The sequence below is a fragment of the Rhipicephalus microplus genome, chromosome 5 (genome assembly GCF_043290135.1).
Source record: "Rhipicephalus microplus isolate Deutch F79 chromosome 5, USDA_Rmic, whole genome shotgun sequence".
Lineage (NCBI taxonomy): Eukaryota > Metazoa > Arthropoda > Arachnida > Ixodida > Ixodidae > Rhipicephalus > Rhipicephalus microplus.
In genome coordinates, this window is record NC_134704.1 from 196867649 (window position 1) to 196880103 (window position 12455).

Here is a 12455-nt window from a genome sequence, read left to right on the forward strand (position 1 = left end):
TAGATAGATAGATAGATAGATAGATAGATAGACGCCAAAAGTACCTACACTACGCAAAGAAATGCTTCGCATTAAAAAATTAAATCCATTTTACTAGAGATGAAAAAAGACCATAATTTCACAGTACAACTTTCAAACCTTACTTTCCATTTTCTCTCCGGCCCCAATGCACTCAGCGTCTCTCATCGCTTTTCCCAAAGCATTTATTCTGCTTTTGAACTTCACAGAGAAAATTTCACTGACATAATCATGGCGTCAGTAGGCACAACATTAACTAAACGCTTCCGAAAAATGGACGTGCAAACGCGGATACTGGAAACAAGTCAGGCCAAACGCGCAACGGTGGAAATAAAGCACGAAAGGTGATTGGCGCATGCACAAGCGAATTCCAATCTATGAATGTGTGTATACATGAAAGGCGTCTTCTCTCAATTAAAGTTTATCGAAGCTTGTTTTCGATTAATTGAGGTTGGCTTCGAAGTCAATCGAAGCGTGCGCTGTTATCAATAAGCCGGGCCTAAACGCGTTTGTTCAGTCCTGCGCATTCATCACATGTACCGTCGACAATGATACATTGGGAGGTAAAATCTCTGGTTAACACAGCAGAAACAGCCGCAGCTAAAATGAACTTTAAACGCTCCGATGTGGCATCGGAGAGATCATCAGGACCAGAATAAACTTATGCACACAATTCACATCTATACGGCACTCATTGTTGGCATTTTTTGCAAAACAGCGGTGCAAATTATGCCTAGCTTATTTTAACAACGTATCCACTTTCCACGTACGCAATGAATATGCGGAATACTTGCTGCTTCCTACTGCTTTCATAGTGCCAACGCCTTCTAAAAAAATTATGCCTGGAACGTGAGCCGCGAACGCGCTGCTCTGCCCTTTGATTTCACTCTCCTCTTTCGGTACGAAGGCGAGCATCTCCGACGGCCACCCCTGAGTACACAGCAATGCTCTCACAGTTGCCTCCTATCAGCCGTGATGTCACGTGACAGAGCGGTACCATAGAGTAATATGGCGGTACGGTAATGTCACGTGACTGAGCGGTACGGAGGCGAGTGGTCCCACGCGGCGGCCGGTTGCAACACAAGACAGGAGGCATGGCCTCCGAGATTGCGTGCTGGCAGGAGGCTCCCAATTGAAAAGAGAGCGACGTTCCAGGCATAATGCTCACATATATCTATGAAGTTTCGCAAATACTGTGGTGTTCGGCTCAGAGGTTCCCTTTCTATATCTACACATACGTCACATCAAGCAGCACAAAATTATTTGCTTCTTGTTTCGTAATTTGCTATTCCTGTTTTTTTTTATTTACTCAGTTTTTTACTTTCCGTTTTTACTCAATCCGATAAATCTTTCCAGTATCTCTTCAAAGCTCATTTTGCTCTGAGCATCCCTCGTCTCAAAGTCACCGTCGCACACAATGAAACTTCGGAATCCCTTCGACGCAAGCTCGAGTGGATCGACGGCGAAATTTGGTATGTGCGGAAACTCGGAACATCGAATGTTGCAGTGGCGACCTTCAAAGGACGCCACGTTCCAATATTCATTCACTACTGCTGTAAAAACGTGCCAGTGCGCTACAACAAGAAAACGGTTCCGGCATGTTACCGGTGTGGAACGGTGGGCCACAGACCGGATGCGTGCCCCAATCCGGACAATCAGCGGTGCATTCACTGTGGTGCGAAGGTGGAACTCACTCCGGAGGGCCCAGCGAAGCATGACTGTCAACCCGAGTGCCTTATGTGCGGTGAAAACCATTTCACCGGCTCAGCGCAGTGCATCGGAAAATGTCGGAAGGCATGGAAGCCCGCTCTAACACAGCGGCAACATGGACTAAAGAACAAGCAAGAAGAGCGCTCAGCAGCTCTCAGGACTGACGAAAAAGTGAAGCCCATGCATAACAAGCCCAAGCCGATCAAACGTCCCAACCGGACAGAAGTCGAGGCCGTCTACCTTCGGCGCCGAGGATTTCCCGTCACTGGCAAACCCGCCCAAACAGGTGAGCAATTGGGTAGGGGTCTCCTCTCAGTCTCTCACCACCACCACTGCCTCCCCCTCCAATCCTGAAATTTTAAAACAATTGGAAGCCATGAAAAAAAACGCATTGAAACTCTGGAACGCGAAAATCGGGCGCTGAAGGCGTCGCAGGCTGCTACTCCTCCACCACCGTCGGAACCGGTGGCTATGCACACCTCCGACTGCTCGGACGATGAGCAGGACACTCAGTCAGACGTATCGGGTAACACCAGTGTGTCTAAAACTGATGTAGGTGCTTTGAACGACATAGAAGGTCGACTAAGCAGATTAGAGGCTAAACTTGAGGAGCAGAGCAAAATGATCCTAGAACAAACCAAGCTTACAGTACGAAACATTATTCCGCAGCGGCTGAACCTATCAGTTCAAGCCGCTATGCAAGACCTCAAGCAAAGCGTTTTGCCAATTCTGACAACTAGTGTACTACAAACCATTCAAAATTGGCTCACACCCCAATTGGACGAACTCAAAACTAGCATTAAGACAACAGAACAACCCCGACGCAAAATTGTTCATCGTAACCAGGCAAATTCTGAATCCGAGATTAACATAGCCCAGTCGTTAACAAACCAAACTGAGTCCCCCACGCCTCTCCAGGCTCCCACGCTGGCTGCAGTGGGGAAAATAACACCTCCTCAATAATAAATTCGTGATGGCAGGCAATTCTAAACACAATAATAAAAGCTCCAAAATACAGCAACTCGTTATTTTCCAGTGGAACTGCAGGGAGTTTAAAGATAGGAAAAAAAGGGCCACTCTTAACCTTTTCCTGCAGAATCAACATTTTACCCCTGCAGTTTTGGCGCTACAAGAAAGCGGCTTACAGGCGAATTGCCTGGTTACAACTCATTTCAGGGAAGTGCGTCCACCTGTGTTCTCATACACAAGGAGTATACCGCTTGTCAGACAGACCTTGACCTGTGAGAGGCGCATGAATACACAATGGTCAAAGTCCTTCCCAATAAAAGACGAGATCCTAGCTTGTACATTCTAAATGTATACAGTTCTCCAAATTCTAGGCAATGTGTCTTCAACGAAATGTTTTATAAAGCGATTAAGGAAGCAGATAAGAACCCACTGGTGATTTTGGGCGACTTTAACGCCCCCAGCTATCATTGGGGTTACACCCGCGAAGTCCCCAAGGGACGGAAATTGGCAGAACTCATATCGACTATTCGTCTATCGCTTCTCACAGATCCAATGAAACCCACTAGAATCGGGAATTCTGTAAACCTAGATACTTGCCAGGATCTATCACTGACTAAGAACATTTCCTACGCAACATGGGAAAACTTAGATGAAACGCTCGGCAGTGATCACTGTCTCCTCAGAATCACACTCTCCGGCAACATAGGCCGTAGAACATGGAGCCAAGCTAAGCTGACAGATTGGACAGCCTTGCGCTCACAGGTGATCCCCTCTGTGCCAGGGGCGGGAGGATATATGGGATGGGCAAAACAGCTCCTTGTAGCCAATTCCAAGTGTCTTAAAACTATAAAGACAACGGAAGACACCCCCGCCGTCGATAAGTACCTGCTCCACCTTTGGGACGCCCGCAGAAGCTTAACTAAACGTTGGCGGAAAAACAAATTCAACCGCAAGCTTAAACTTAGAATAGCCAAGTTGAGTAAGCAAGCGGATGAATATGCTGCACAATTGAACGAATCCAACTGGATAGAACGGTGCAATGTTGTAGCTAAAGACATGAATACAAAGAAAGCATGGCGCCTTTTTCGAACTCTCATGGACCCCGCCCAAACCCGAGGAGAAGCGCAAAAGCAGCTCCGTCGAGAGCCCTGCACAGTTTTCAGGGAACCAACTCCCAGCTGGCTGATGATTTGTGTGCTAGATACCTATGTCGCACCACGGATCCCAACAGGAACGCATATGAATACGCAGGTAAAGAAAACAGTCAGCTCGATGCCCCTTTTGAAATGTGCAATCTGAAAGCAGCACCGAAAAAAATGCGCAGGGGCACTGCCCCGGGCCGAGACCTGATCACGGTAAAACTGTTAGCAAATCTGTCAGACGATTCTTATCGGCATCTATTGCAGTACATTAACGCGATCTGGGATGGCCAACCACTGCCAACTGAATGGAAAACAGCAGTTGTCACATTCATCCCCAAACCAGGCAAGCAAATCAGCACGGACAACCTCAGACCTATATCATTAACTTCATGTGCCGGCAAATTGATGGAAACAATGGTTAGAGACCGTCTCGCCACGTACCTCGAGAGCAAGGGGCATTTCGCAGATTCCATGTTTGGCTTTAGGCCACACCTGTCTGCGCAAGATATCCTCTTGCAACTAAAACTAGACATTATCCAACCCATTCCCTCGACGCACAACGACAGAGCAATCCTTGCACTCGACCTCAAAGGCGCATTCGACAACGTTAAACATGAAAGCATCCTGAAGAACTTGAGTAGTGTCCATTGCGGTAAGAAAATATTTTCCTACATCAGAGACTTCCTCTCTGAAAGACTGGCGTTCATTCGCATAGATAACGAGGAACATGGACCATTCAAAATGGGGACGCGGGGAACCCCGCAAGGAGCTGTCCTGTCTCCGCTGCTATTCAACATTGCCATAATGAAGCTCCCGCAAGCATTGGCAGTAGTGGAAGGAATATATCACGCAATATACGCCGATGATATAACAATCTGGACGAATCGGGGCAGTTTAGGAAAAATTGAAGACCGCCTAGAGCAAGCCGCCTCCACTGTGGAGGACTATGTGGCCCAGTGTGGGTTGCAGTGCGCTCCAACCAAATCTGAATTCCTGCATATCAGAGAAAACATTAAAGATAGGACGACCCTGAACTTGATGGTATCAGGATCAACAATACGAGAGGTTTCAGAACTACGAATCCTTGACCTTCTGATTCACAACAGAACAAAAAACAGCCCCACGCTAGACAAGCTACGGAAAATCGGAGAACAGGTAGGGCACATGATCCGCCGAGTGCCAAACAAGCGCGGGGGGCTACGAGGAAGGGACGCGATTCGGCTCGCCAATGGTTTTGTAACTAGCAGGATTCTATAATCAATACCGTACTTACGAATGACTAAACACGAAGAGAACAGAGTCGATGCTATTCTTAGGAAAGTAATTAAGCGCGCACTTGACTTACCCGTCAGCACTTCAAATCAGAAACTCTCTGCATTGGGAGTCTTTAACTCTATACAAGAGCTCCAAGAAGCCCACCTCACAAATCAATATACGCGTCTTACGCAGACGCCCCCCGGGCGGCGCCTACTGGACCGCCTCTTGATCCGGCACGAATGCGAAATCGAAAACGCGGAGCGTATTACTGAACTTTGGAGAACAAAACTCTGGGTGTCCCCGCTTCCCCGCAATATGACCAGGGAGGCGCACCAGGGTAGAAGGCAAGCGCGCGCTGAGGCACTTGAACAACGGCTTGGCTCCCGTAATGGGGTCTATTACGTCGATGTGGCCGGGCCGTCACCTAGGGGATACTACACGCGGCGGTAATACATCAAGGAACGCAGGTGGACGGCCTCACTTTCAAAGCCACAAGCTCAAGTAAGGCGGAGGAGGTGGCCATTGCACTGGCAGTCTCCCATCCAAACTCAAAACAAATAGTTACAGACTCTCCAAGAGCCTGCGAGAGCTATCTTGCAGGAGAAATCTCTCCATTGGCTAATAGACTTTTAAAATTCAGCATCAGTAACCGCGATTCTACCCCAAAACGTCTTATATGGACTCCGGGACATCAGGGTCTACAGGGTAGCGAGGGTGCACATGCAGCGGCCCGCGTGCTTACTTCCCGGGAAACTCCCCGTTCCCCTGATAGACCTGAACGTCCCACACCTTTAACACGGTTTCGAGAAATCAAAGAATACTACATTGAGCAACGCCGCTTGTATCCCGCACCAGCGAAAGGACTCTCGAAAACGGAGGCGCGCATCCTGCGGTGCCTACAGACAAATACGCTGCTGTGTCCAGCCATACTAAAATATTGTGACCCTAAAATAAGTGGGCAGTGCCAGTACTGTGGGGAAGTGGCCAACACTTACCATATGGTCTGGGCCTGCCAAATGAACCCAAAATTAACCCATTTTCCCAACCCCACCAAAGAGGACTGGGAGACGACCCTACTCAATAGCTCCACACTAGAGGAACAGCGAACTCTAGTCCAGCGGGCTCGGGTGGCGGCTTCGACTAATGACGTCCCGGACTAGGGATGTCAACCAGCCCGGTGGGGATAAGGGCTATCTGGCACAGCCAGCATCAATAAAGGTTTTTTCCTCCTCCGCCTCCTCGTCTCAAAGCCTATCGTCGTGCACGCATGCAAGCATATCGCCCTTTACAGTAGCCTCATTTGTAATGAGCGTCCAACGCAAGACGGTCCTTTGATTTACATCCCTTCCTGACTGCACAACAAAGAGTTCCCAAAAGTACAGCAGCAGCGTTCCTCTTGGCTGCTTTTTCTCGTGTCACTCGGAGAGCTCACTTATCGCTGGCGTCTGGCCAACACTTCTCAAATAAACATATTACTGCGTAACGCAATCGTCACTGTTTGGCCACTAAACAGAAAATAAAGGTCAATGGATGCATTTTCCGTGGGGGAAGAACGCATGACACGCAATGTGTTGAAACGGGGAGTTCAGTTAAAGCACGGCAGGTCGTGTACGCTTGCTTACGAGATGGAAGATGCGTGTGTTGCACTGGCTCTATCGGTTAATGCAATCGTACACGACAGCCAGCCGCCATGCCAGACCTGAAGATGTGTGGATCTGTGAGTGCAGTTCGGTATAAGCAGGTCGCTGCTTCGACCGACCGCCAAGCCCACTATATTGTCACGGGGTCGTGACGTGGCCGAAGACAGGAGACCTCGTGTCGGGATTTAACTGTTTATTTGGGCGAACCTGTGCCCGGTAAACGGAAAGTCCAATCACAGCAGCAGTCTCGCACAGATAGCAGTCTCGGACTGATAGCGGCGAACGGAGCGTCGGCCTTCGATCAACAACTCACAAGCGGCGAAGCGCGTCGGCATTTACACTCTTGCCATCGAATGTTCTAACGTTATCGCTGGCGGTGGCGTAGGTTCCAGAACAATCTGTACCGTTCGCACAACGGGCGTGATCTTATCGAAATGATCTACTACAGTCGGGAACCTTCTCGAAAACTGCAGGCGCGGTTTGCGCTGAGAATCGTGTGGTGTTTTGGGACGATAACGAAAACTTGGGAAATGGAACGTGGCAATATGCTTGTTCACGTCTCACCTGCCATATAGAACGAGTTTAACCAAATGGAAAAAATAGGTTGTCAACCGCCTGTGCGCAGAAGTTGCTGAAAAATTAAACCCGCTAAAGGGAACCACGTGTCGATGCGACGCAGCGGGGAGATCGTTCGCTCGAGCGGGAGATGGTGTACTTTATTGGGAGCTTGTGCTGGTCTTAACACTGACACTGGCGGCGTCGTCGATGCTGGCGCTTTTCGCAGCGTTGCGCGGGAGAGATGGAATCACGCGCGCTCCATGATTTTATACCACGGCACTACCGTGGCGCCCACGGCGGAGTATGCAGCTGTCGCACCATGCACCTGTCGTACGCGCCGCTGCGTAGAGCACAGGATTCCCAAAAGGGAAAGACTGTTCGCTCGATGTGCGGTAGAACGTTGCGAGCGGTAAACAGGGTGAAGCGAGAGAGATGACACACGGCGAGCGGCGACAGGCTAGGAAGAAAGTTACGTCAACGCGCGCGCACTGCGAGGGAAGGCGTGACCTACTTGGCATCGTTCCAACAGCTGCGGCCAAGGGAATGCGGTGCGGATGGATGTACAGCGTTACACAAGCTGTCAGAGAGCTGATTCGCATCTAAAAAAAAAAGCGTGGTCAGTAGAACGAGGTCGAATGCGGAAGAGTTCTCAGGACTAAGCGACAAGCTTAGAGGCAATTTTCCGCTACTCATTTGTTCAACTCAAACTAGACGGCTGCACTGCACCACGGCCGTCTCCCTACCGTGGGCTTTGGCAGTCCCGAGAATGAACACTGCGCCGTATCACCGATGTCGCGGCGATAAGACCGCAAGCACTCGCGTGCTCCGCCACCGCTTTTCGCCATTTTCTGCACTCGTTGTGTACTGACTTATCAGGGATACGGCGGTGAATTCAGAAACGCCAATCTTCAAGGCACCAGTTGGAAGGTTCCATAACAGAGCGAAAGATATTTAAGCTGTTGAAAGTTCTGATAATAGGCAATCTCCCAACCAAATGGGAGACTCACGGTGAAAATCATGACGCAAGACAGAAATACGCTTGTCATTCGCAAATTTCACTGCCTAATGAGGGCGCTAATGCAAGCTCAACATGGCTATCGCTTGGGGAATCATGCAGCCGGCGCGCCGCGGCCGCCGCCGGTGTGCTCGAGACTTCGAACAGCGCAGTATTTTCGGCTGCAGCCACCGTGTTGTCAAGGCTTTGCTGAGAGGGTCATTAACTCTAGCATGTATTATATCCCACACTGCGAGTTGAGAAACGCAAGTGCGGCGTATTATTGAAGAAAAAATTGGCTGATCCCACGTACAGTGGGAATCGATGATATGCGAAGCACGAATGAAAAATGTTGATATGTCATTTCAAAATTAGCACAACGTTACGAGGTGGAGGTAAATGATGCCGTACATGACTTCCGTGTCATGATTATAATGTTTGGATGTGTCGTTTACCTTCATCATCTATTCAAGTCACGTGATACCAAATTTAGTATATGTGGAGCTAGCGAAACGGCCGCGAGCACGCAATGAGCGTGGTATGTTGTGATGTTCCTACATAACACGCGTGTCAAGATTATCATGTCTGTACCAGTCATATATTTCGTCATCCATTGACGTCTTGTAACACCGAATTTCTTATATGTGGAGCTAGCAAAATGGCGGCGAGCGCATCATGAAGGGCCCAATATACTCCGATGTAGCGTTGACGCGCGCGCGCGCTGGGCACAGCGATGCTATGTTTGCAAAGCGCGAGCACTCTGGTCTGACGCCAGGTGCGACCTGCGTACGTCGGCGCGGCCCGACGGCAACCACGCGAAATTCGCGCGAATGCGTTACCCAGACAATACTGTGTCTCCCTCTTTTCACGACGAAGGGACGCCGGACGCGCTGAAACGCGCATGCGTCAAAGCAACGCAGCGCGACGCGCGCCTGCGAGGAGTATATGACGTATAGGAGTCCGAACCCAGACTAGGTCACCGGGTTCGTATATTACTGCTCTGCGGTGGGTGTTGTATCGGCGAGCATCTTGACTTTGCCGCGATAAAATGCGAGAGCGCGCCAGCTGCCGGGCGTCTTCGGCACGCTGAACAAATACATCTGTGTCCGGGGTAATCGTGTCCGGCAGAGTTGGTTGCAGCATGGTGTCGAGCATTGTGGTGACGTCGCGGCCGTAAACCAGACGAAAAGGAGCAAAGCCGGTGGTTTCCTGGAAAGCCGTATTGTAGGCAAATGTTATATACGGGAGGATTTCATTGCAATTCTTCTGATCCTTGGCGACATACATCGAAAGCATATCTGCAATCGTTTTGTTAAGGCGTTCGGTTAACCCGTTAGTCTGCGGGTGGTACACAGTTGCTGTTCGGGGCGTCGTGCCGCTCAGCAACAGGATCTGTCGGAGCAACTGTGCCGTAAAAGCAGTACCACGATCTGTGATGACGACAGCGGGAGCACCGTGGCGGAGAACGATGTTCTTGATGACAAAGTCAGCCACCTCGGAAGCAGTTGCTCGCTGGGCGGCTTGTGTTTCGCAGTATCTGGTCAAGTACACAGTAAACCGATTCTGACCCTTAAGGGTGCAAAAAGGGTGCCGACACCCTAAGCACACCCTTTGAGCACCCTATTCGCGTCTCAGCACCCTACAAGCGGAACCTAAAGGGTGAACACATCAAAAGGGTGGAAACTAGGGTGCAAAAAGGGTGCAACAACTAATGGGTGCTGATGAGCACCCATTAGGGTGCACAGTCGCCGACAAAGCTTTGTGAGTAATGTGGTCATAGAGCATAACCAACAGCTTTTAGATGTCTAGTGGTTAGACACCATGGTCTCATTAATAGCCCCACCGCAGTAACTGATATCTGAAGAGCGAGAGTGCCCGGCTGAACGTAAGTTCTGCACTGGTTCTTGCATTCTTGCTGCCTCTTTCTCGTCGCCTCACGGCCGGCGCTGACCAAGCCATGCGCTACAAGCTCACTAGCCAATGGCGCAGTACGCAGCTTGTAGAGCTACAACAGGATTGTGACTTACACATAGCCTCGTTTGCGCCTAACACTGAAAACAAAGCTTCGTCCATGACAGTATATATAAATCATACATTTGTTGAAGCGAAGAAATACAAACCAACAAGACCGTGGTAGATAAAACAGTTTTTGTGTTGTACAAATATTTGTTAACCTTACAATGTATCAGTTGACACGTGTTACCAATTTTTATGGCAGGCTACGGACTTTGACGTTCTAATATTATAACATTAAAAAACGTTTTCTTGATTTTTTTCGTAGAAATATTCTTCAAAGCAAGTTAAAATGAGCCTTGACTAAAACATTTTCCTAAAGAAAATTCACTAAAGACAGCTAAAATATTGTTTGCCAACTAATACGCTTATTTTGATGTGACAAATTTTGCTTGCTGCCTGTACTTTGTACTAATATACAACCGCTTTGACACTGTTTTTAACAGCCAGCTTAACCACTCAACCAATGTACAGATGTTAACAAGGTATCGGTATAAGAAATACACAAGCAAATAAACGTTTCAAATTTCGCGCGCTCTTTCACATTTCAAATTTCGCGCAATTACGCGTAAAGTGATTTTGTCATTTTCAAAGGTAAAAAATATTCTATGCAATACGCACTAGCGTATCTTCTATCTTCACTATTTGTTACTTAAAATTTAAGCAGAAATAATCTATTTACTTATCATATAAAAAGTTATGTGCGCAAATGCGGATCGGTGGCGTCAGCAGGACAGAAATGGCGGTATCTTCCCGGCGGCCGCAACGGCCGTGTGCCGAGCGTTTAAAGTCGATTTTTTTATGTTGTTCAAAGTGTGCTTGCGCTGTCTTTCGTGTTCTGTCGGTGCTGCTTGTTACGAAGATGCACTATACTCAAGAGAGGACCGGCTGCTTTGTACCGTCGAGCGCTCGCCAAACTGAAAAGGTAGGTGGATGTTTCTGCTGTCGACGCTTTGTTTTTTGCTTCTCCGGCCAGGCCGCGGCGTGCCCGATCCAGGCTGTTATGCTCCTCCCGCGGTTAACACCGAAAGCGCTATAGTATAATAACGTTGTGAACTAAGGTTTTTCTAGCTGGTAGACGATAAGTGAGTTTTTATTAACGTAGCGAGCCTGCTGGCGTGTCTGATTTCATTAGGCTCAAGTCTAAGCTCAGGGACGTTACGCGCGGATGAATTTTTTCTGTGGGGAAGGAGGTTAAAGCAATGTGCGCTGTGATGCTGTGAGTCGGCGGGCGATGCTCTTCACGCTATGAATCACTATATTTTTGCAATGCCGTCGGACGCCGTTCGGGGACGGCGCATGGAAGCCGTAAGCGTCGTCTGTGTGTCGCGTGCGTTGGAGTATTACGGTGATTCGCGTTGAATTAGATCTTTCCGTATTTAATTTAGAAGAATGGAGAAGAATAACGTGGTGTCCGCGTTGGTATTTACGCGGCCTTGTTCGTTTTCTGTGCCAAAGAAGTATATGAAGAAAGTTTTATATGTTACTCGTCCTCTTTTCAACAGCTACATGATCATTAAATGTGTGTGACTACTATAAGGTAGATGTGTTTTCCTGTGTGACCAAATGTGTTTGCATCCACCGGGCACGTATAATATTAAATTACCATGATATTCAGCTTAATTAGGTGTGCGTAAACTTGACACAGCGTGCTGTAGGTGTGGTTCTCAAAGCGTGCAATTACGCCTGGGTCAATACATTTTCTCTATGAGTGGCCGAATAGCCGTACCTTAGCTGTGCAAGCGCTAGGTTGAGCAGTAGTTCACTCGTTCGAGTGCGATTTTGGTGGTACTGCTTGTTCCCCCCCTGCTCACATATCATTGCATTCTTCTGGTTTGTAAAAGAATTGTGGGCGCTGCAGCCCACTTTAGAGTTAAAACTTCGCCGAATACCTATACGTCTACAAACATTCTAAAACTAAGTTATACCAAAGCTTCCAATGACACTTTCGAATACAACTGTAATGCTTTATCTGATATCATAAATTCTTTATGACCTCGCTGCAGATTTACAAGTGACCTGTGATATGTGCAGTGTATGAACGCCTAATTTATTGCTCAAAACACAATAAGGTTATACATCACAGTATGCGTGCATATGTTGCTGCTGACATGCAAACTTAGACATTGTATTTATCTAAGAATGAACAAATCT

General features: G+C 48.3%; 1 protein-coding gene across 3 annotated transcripts in view; it reads right to left on the reverse strand.

Moving 5' to 3' along the window:
* The window catches only part of LOC119173590 (uncharacterized), a 294126-nt gene that overhangs the window by 249149 nt on the left and 32522 nt on the right, over nt 1–12455 (reverse strand). The gene's annotated exons all lie outside the window — the stretch shown is intronic.